The sequence below is a fragment of the Mobula birostris genome, chromosome 7 (assembly GCF_030028105.1).
Source record: "Mobula birostris isolate sMobBir1 chromosome 7, sMobBir1.hap1, whole genome shotgun sequence".
In the NCBI taxonomy this organism is placed as follows: Eukaryota; Metazoa; Chordata; class Chondrichthyes; order Myliobatiformes; family Myliobatidae; genus Mobula; species Mobula birostris.
The window spans coordinates 6,278,529-6,286,163 of record NC_092376.1 but is presented as its reverse complement, the minus strand read 5'-3'; the positions used below and the strand labels follow the sequence as shown (position 1 = coordinate 6,286,163).

Here is a 7,635-nt window from a genome sequence, read left to right as displayed (position 1 = left end):
GACATATCTGAATGGGAATGGGAAGCAGAGTTGAGGTGGGTGGCTACCGGGAGATCCTGTCTGTTGTGGCAGACAGAGTGGAGGTGCTCGACGAAGTGGTCCCACCAAGATTATGGTGTTGTGAAGAAGAATTGTTATGATTTTGGGGTGGAAGTTGTTATGGAAGCAAGTCGAAGTGAAGGTTGTAATTAGATGAATGGATTGTTTGGTCTCTTTCATAATGTATACATGGTTCTTATAAGCCTGGTGATGGTGGCTAAGTTTAGTAAATAATGGAGGCATGTTGACACCTCTCCAAGGTAAGGTTGATATAGCTGTTCAACTGATGAGCAAAGCTGCTGTTGAGGACTATGATAGCAAAACCAGAGGTTTAAAGTATGATGATGTGTCACAGACTTTTCTACCTTCCAGATTTCAGCAGGACTTAGAGGGTAGTAAGGCTGAGAAGATCAAGGAGGAAGGGAAAGGTTTGTCCTTATTGAGGAAGGAATTTATAGAGGAATAGAAGCGAGATTCTGAAATGGTGGCTTTAAAGGAGATAGCTCTCACAGGAGAGGAGGCTCAGAGAGAGTCAGTGGGATACTACCTTAAAGATAGGGTGTTGATGAGGAAGTGGAGACCAGTCACTGTGCCTGCAAGTCACGTGGTGGTTCTGAAAGTTTACAGGGCTGAAATTTTAAACATGGCTTACAGAATGCTTTTAGGTAGACTTCATGGAGTGAGAAAGACAGTGAACAGGATTATGAAGGAGTTTTACTGGCCTAGTTTAAGGAAGGATGTTGTGAATTTTTATAAGACTGGCCATACCTGTCAAGTTGAGGGGAAACTTAATCAGGTAACACTACTTAAACCGATACCTGCTTTTGGTGAATCTTTTTCTAGGGTCATAGTGGATTGTGTAGGCCCATTGCAAAAGACTGCAGCTGGTTATCAGTATGTGTTAACAATTATGTGTGCTGTGTCTAGGTCCCCTGAAGCAATGTCTTTTGAAAATATCGAGGCCAAGACTGTGGTAACAGCATTCAGCAAGTTTTTCACACTGGTAGGTCTGCCCAAAGCAATCCAATTTGACCAGGGTAGTTACTTTACTTCGAGAACATTCCAGGGGGTAGTTAGAGAATTGGAAGCTAAGCACATGGTGTCATCTACATAACACACAGAGTCCAAGGGAGCCTTGGAACGGTTCAATTCCACTCTTAAGACCATGATTAAAGCATATGGTGTGAGAAATGGGGAAAAATTGGGATGAGGGGGTTCCCCTCCTCTTATTTATTGTTGGAGATTCAATTCAGAAGGCATTGGAGGGTAGTTTGTTGAAACCTGTATTCAGTTATAGACCAAAAGGACCTTTGACCTTACTCAGAGAACTATGGTCTGATTTAGAAATAAGTGTCAATGTGTTTAAGTATGTTTTAGAATTCTGGGAAAGATTTAATAGGCTTTGTGGCCTTGCAAAGGAAAGTTTACAAAATGGTCAAATCAAAATAAAACACTTGTTTGCTAGAATTGCAGCTGGGAGAATTGTTATGGAACAAAATGGAGTCGTGGAATCTGATAATGGAGTGGAAAAACATGTTTACCCACTGAATCTAGTCTCACCAAGATGTCAGAATTCCATTGTTTTGGAAAATGTTACTGATAAGGTCCATCAGTTGGACCCTAGACCACAAAAACAAGTGAAAGGACTGATTGACGTTTTGAAAGGGTGCACAAGTGCAGTGCATCACGTCATTATAAATTCAGCCCAGCCCATGAAACAGCATCTTCACAGAGAGATATTTGAGAAAAGTAAAATGGTTGAAGAAGAAATTAGAAACAAGAAAGAACAAGGAAAGAGAATGGATGACTGTATTGATAGAGTGGGGAAGGCTAAATACCTTATTATGATTGACTTGTTAAAAGGATACCGGGGTGTTCCTTTAACAGAGAGGGCTAAAGAGATATCAGCATTTGTGACACCATCTAGACTGTATGAATACAATGATTTACACTTCGGGATGAAAAATGCTCCAGGGACATTTCAAAGAATAATCAATTCTGTGATTGGAGGTTTAGGAAACACAGAGGCTTATATCAATGATTTGGAGGTCTGGAATGACACGTGGGAAGAGCATATTGCAGCCGTCGAAAAACTGGTTAACAGACTTCCCGAGGCCAATCTTACTGTGAACTTCGCTAAAAGTAAGTTTGGTCATGCTACTGTTATTTATCTTGGCTATGTGGTGGGCCAGGTCCACCTGGCTCCTGTACTATTGTTGAAGTTCCTGTTCTGACCGGCAAGGAAGCTTTAGGAAGATTTTTGGGAATCGTTAAGTATTACCATAAGTTTTGTAAGAACTTGGCTGACATCGCTCTCCCCCTAACAAAACCCCTAGGGAAGAGTGATAAATTTGTATGGAATGACCTTTGCCAGGAGACATTTGAACATCTGAAAACCATCCTGTGTTATCATCCTGTGCTCAAAGCATCTGATTTTTCAAAGCCATTTTCTAAAACCACAGACGCTAGTGACGAAGCTGCTGGGGCGGTACTGTTACAGGAAGGACTGAATGACATCGAACATCCAGTAGCTTATTTCTCAAAGAACTTTAATGTACACCAGAAAAATTATTCAACTGTTGAAAAGGAATTACCAGCACTTATTTTGGCCTTACAGCATTTTGAAGCCAATGTTAAAAAAAAAAGACCTCGAAACCTTTCTGTTGTCCAGAGACCACTTGTAGTTTACATGGGTTATAATCCGTTGGTGTTTCTAACTAAGATGAAGGATAAGAATAGAAGTTTGTTAAATTGGAGTCTGATATTGCAAGAATTTCATCTGACAACCAGACATGTGATAGATACTAACAATATTATAGGTGATTAGTTATCCAGATATTAAGTTGGAAATTGTACACATTTTTGCTCTGTCATTTGATGATTTTACCTGTATTGTTTCAAACCCTGTATTTTACATTTAGACAAAAGAAATCGTCTTCGTCAGATTATTTTTTCCTGAGGAAGGGGAGTGTGACGAGGTCCTGAATTACCCCTATGAACTGTGCTTTTGAAAAGAGAGAGAGAGTTACTTAACATCGATATCTTGTTTTGAAGAGAGAGAGAGAGAGAGAGACGAAGTCTAACTGTTGGACTGTCACTTTAAGGCACAAGAAAGAACTGAGTAACTTTTGAATTTCTGCTGAGTTGGAGAAAGAGATGGCACCGAGCAGCTCGTAAGTTGCTATAGTGGCCGAAGGCGGGGTTATTTGATGGACACTCGATGTTATGATTTTCGGCAGCGTATTGATACTTCTCAAGGACAGTTTGCCTGCTTGTGATTTTCTTACACAGAGAGAGGAAAGAGGAGTTATTTGAATGACAGTTGATGCTCAGCACCAGAAGATAAAATAGGAGGTCAGATGATAGACCTCAGACACGTTTTGGACACTGAATGAGCTTTGTTGTGCCCGCAGAAAAAGTGGGTTTTGGAGGATCGATCAGGTGGATCGATCAGTCACTCTTGCAGTGTGAAGGAAAGGGGTTGACTGGTGGGGAGTTGTCCATGTGTCCACTCTCGCCTGGGTGATAGCTCCACCACAGAAAATCGGACCCCTTTGTTAAAGTCACAGTCGGTGACTTTTAAAGGATTTCAAAGGACAACGAGAAGATCAACAGCATCAGCTCACCTGAAGACTCAAATCTCTCCCTCTCTCTCTCTCCATCGCTACTCAACTCAATACCACGAACTGAACAGAACTGAACTTTACTCATCATTGTAAGACTGTATCTTTTTACCCCTAGACTTGAAGAGGCTTGGTTTATCATATGTATTTCCACACTTACTGTTATACTTACTTATATATATAATCATTGCTAATCGGTTTGATTTATCTACTGGAAATCGCCTCTGATCTGGGCCGACATTTATGTGCCGAGCGGCACCTAATTAATTAGCTTGTTTATTTCAGCTTTTTTTTTAAAGATGTGCTGGGTATGTTCTGGCTACCACTGCACCCCTGCATGCTTCACGGATTGGTATTGGTCCGCGGCCCAGAGGTTGGGGACCACTGCCTTAATGCATCAGTAAGTCCATCTCTAAAGTCACAGTACTGGGAAAGTTTGTGCAGTGCTACAATGTATTCAGAAATGCTTTCATCTTTTGACTGGTTCCTTTTGTAATATCTAAATCTCTCAGTTATTACCAGTGGTTTAAAGCTCAAGTGATTTTATAGAATTGTAACAGTTTTGTTGAACAGCTTGCTTGCTGGCTTTCCAGGGGTTATTAGGTTGTGTAAGAGCCTGTATGTTCTTATACCAATTAAGCTAAGAAGTTTAGGGAATTTCTTTCGCTCCTCCACGTTGTTTGTGTTGCAATAAAGTTCAACCCTCTTGGCATATACAACTCTCAGCCTTCATTAGCACTATCAAGTTCATCAACTTTCCCAACTGAAGCCATCGCTACGTTATTTTCACTTTAAATTCGGCGTGTCTTTCACTGTTACTACGCACTATACTCACGCCTTCGTTAGCATCTGTGACGGCCTTCCCTGCACCGGTTAACTCTCCTTGTTTTGTCCCGTAATCATGCTGTAAATGTTGGTGCAGTTCGTGATACTTTCTGACATTTAGGTTCATCCTTATTGCCAATTTTTTTGTGACTGTGCACAACTACATATCAGTTAATTAAAAGCACGCACACGGGTGATGGCTTTAGCTGGTGTGTTCACATTGCAGCGAGATTGCATTGCGAGAACAGATCATGTGCAGACAACAGATCAGCACGTAGTGCGGGGGGGTGGGGAGGCGGGGTCATTGCTCTAAAAGAAACAGATCTGTACATTACAGCTGTCGTGCCTTCCTTATAGCTGCGTTGATATGTTGGGACCAGGTTAGACCCTCAAAGATATTAATACCTGGAGCATCCAAGATATCTTCAAGGAGCAGTGCCTCAAAAAGGCAGCTTTCATCATTGAGAACCCCCCACCACCCTCTTCTCATTGTTACCATCAGGAAGGAGGTACAGAAGCCTGAAGGCACACACTCAGCGATTCAGGAACAGCTTCTTCCCCTCTGCCATCCGATTCCTAAATGGACATTGAACCCATGAACACTACCTCACTTTTGTTTATTATTTCTGTTTTTGCACTATTTTTAATTTAACGATTTTATATAGATATATATACTTACTGTAATTCCATTTTTTCTATATTTATCATGTACAGCAAAGACAGCAAATTTCACGACATGTGCCAATGATACTAAACCTGATTCTGATTCTGATTTTGAACACCCCGGAACTTGAAATTGCTCACTCTTGTGAAATTGTGAAGTCAGGGCAACACACGCAAAACGCTGGAGGAACTCAGCAGGCGAGGCAGCTTCTACGGAAGGGAATAGACAGTCGATGTTTTGGGCCGCAACTCGACTTCAGGACTGGAAAGGAAGGAGGAAGAAGCCAGAACAAGAAGGTGGGGAGGGGGTACAAGCTCTCAGGTGATAGGTGAGACAAGGAGGGCGAGTGAGGGAGGGGGAGGAAGTAGGAAGCTGGGAGGTGATAGAAGAGGTAAGGACTGAAGAAGAAGAAATCTGATAGGACAGTAGAGTGGACTGTGGGAAAAAGGGAAGGATGGGCACCAGAGGGAGGGGATTGTCAGGTGAGGAGAAGAAAAGGGGTGTGAGGGGAACCAGAGTGGGGAGTGGAAAAAGAAGAATGGGGAAGGGAAGAAATTACCAGAAGTTAGAGAAATCGATGTTTAGGTTGAAGGCTACCCAGATGGAATAGGAAGCATTGCTCTATTGCTCGATTGTATCTTAGTGTACGATTAGAAAACTGGTTGATTATTGATGCATGTACCAAGATACAGTGGAAGAACTCTGTTTTGTATGATCATTTCATCACAACAGTGCATGGAGCTAGAACAAGGTAAAACGATAACAGAATGCAGAATAGAGTGTAACAGCTACCGACAAAGTTCAGTGCAGGTAGACAATAAGGTACAAGGTCCTAATATTGCAGACACTGAGGCCAAGCGACCATGTTTTTGTGGTAGGGTGAGCAATTTCAATAGTTTTGTAATAGTGGATAGAAGCTGTCCTTGAGCCTAGTTGTACATGCTTTCAGCTTTTTGTATCTTCTGCCTTATGGGGGCGGTGAGAAGAAGAGAAACGTCTGGGGTGGGTGAGGTTTTGACTTAACAAGGCAGTGAGAAGCTGTCTGTCAGTCTGGTGATATGTGCTGTCAAGGTGGAAACAAGCAGGTCCCAAAGCATTTAACGGCGTCTCTGTAATCTTTTTTTGTACCATAATGTCACAAACTTAGATTCCTTGGCTCTACTAAGAAAACAAACTTCTTCCTTAGTTGTTCTTCCAGCCACAGAAACAGGAAAGGCGAGGATTTGATTCTTTCCAGAGATTTGTAATTGTTCAGGCAAATATTTACACAGGCTTTTGTTTCATTAATATTGTTCGATGGCAAATGTTCAAAAGAAACCTGGATCTGGCAGTGACTTCAAGAATGCACATGCAGAACAACTGAGGCTTACTCAGAAGTATTCCTGAAGTGTTTTACCGATTTAAAATTTATATTCAGTCGGAGAAATCAGAATCAGGTTTAATATCACTGACATATGTCAGGAAATTTGTTGTATTTGCAGCAGCAGTATTAGATATAAAAAATATATTTTATATATTAATTTTATATTAATTATTAAATATTACATATGTAACACCCTGGGAAAGGTTCACTGCTAATGTAATGGTCTTTCTGTGGAAGCAGTGTTTGGGTTATGGTCAGAGATAGCAGGTGCTTTGGAATGTGAGCTGAGTCTTTTCTTCAGCGGGAGATGAAGAGGGGAGAGTCTGGAGAGAAATGGTTGTCGGATTCAACCCAGTGGGGGACCGTGATTCAATGGAGCCAGGCGCCGAGATCGACTGAGGATCGATGAATATGAATTTTGGGAAGAGTTGAGCTACAATTTGTGCACATTTTTTTTTAAGATTCAAAGATTCAAAAAACTTTATTGTCATTCTAACCATACATCAGCTCTGCAGGGCAGAAGGAGACAGCGTTTCCCAGGAGCAGTGCAATCATAACATAACAAACACAACACTAAATAATAAACATAACAATAAATAGTAAAACACCACAGCCACATGTCAGTTAAAATCAGTTATAAGTGTCCAGTGCAAGTTAAAACTGTCCAAAGTAGAGTCAGGTGGAGCAGCTATTTAGCAGTCTGACTGCCTGTGGGAGGAAGCTGTTTAGTAGCCTTGTGGTTTTAGTTTTGATGCTCCTGTAACGTTTGCCTGATGGCAGAAGAACAACAGTTCATGGAGAGGGTGTGAGGGGTCTTTAATGATGTACCGTGTCTTCTGGAGGCATCGACTCTGAAAGAGGTCTTGGACAGAAGGTAGGGAGACCCCAATAACCTTCTCTGCTCCCCTAACCACCCTCTGCAAGGCTTTTTTGTCGACAGCACTGCAGCTGGAGTACCAGGTTGTGATGCAAAAGGTCAGCACACTCTCAACCACGCCTCTGTAGAATGTAGTTAAGATGTCAGTGGGGAGTGATGCTTGTTTAAGCTTCCTCAGAAAGTGCAATCTCTGCTGGGCCCGTTTCACAATCCCAGTGGTGTTCCTGGACCAGGTGAGATTTGA

The 7,635-nt window shown here is 41.8% G+C and overlaps 1 long non-coding RNA gene across 1 annotated transcript; it reads left to right on the top strand.

Moving 5' to 3' along the window:
• Positions 1-444: 444 nt before the first annotated feature.
• LOC140200651 (uncharacterized) lies at positions 445-4,343 on the top strand. The gene is made up of 3 exons (XR_011886682.1): positions 445-1,042; positions 2,050-2,181; positions 2,961-4,343. It is a non-coding gene; the product is annotated as an uncharacterized lncRNA (long non-coding RNA).
• The last annotated feature ends 3,292 nt before the right edge of the window (positions 4,344-7,635 follow it).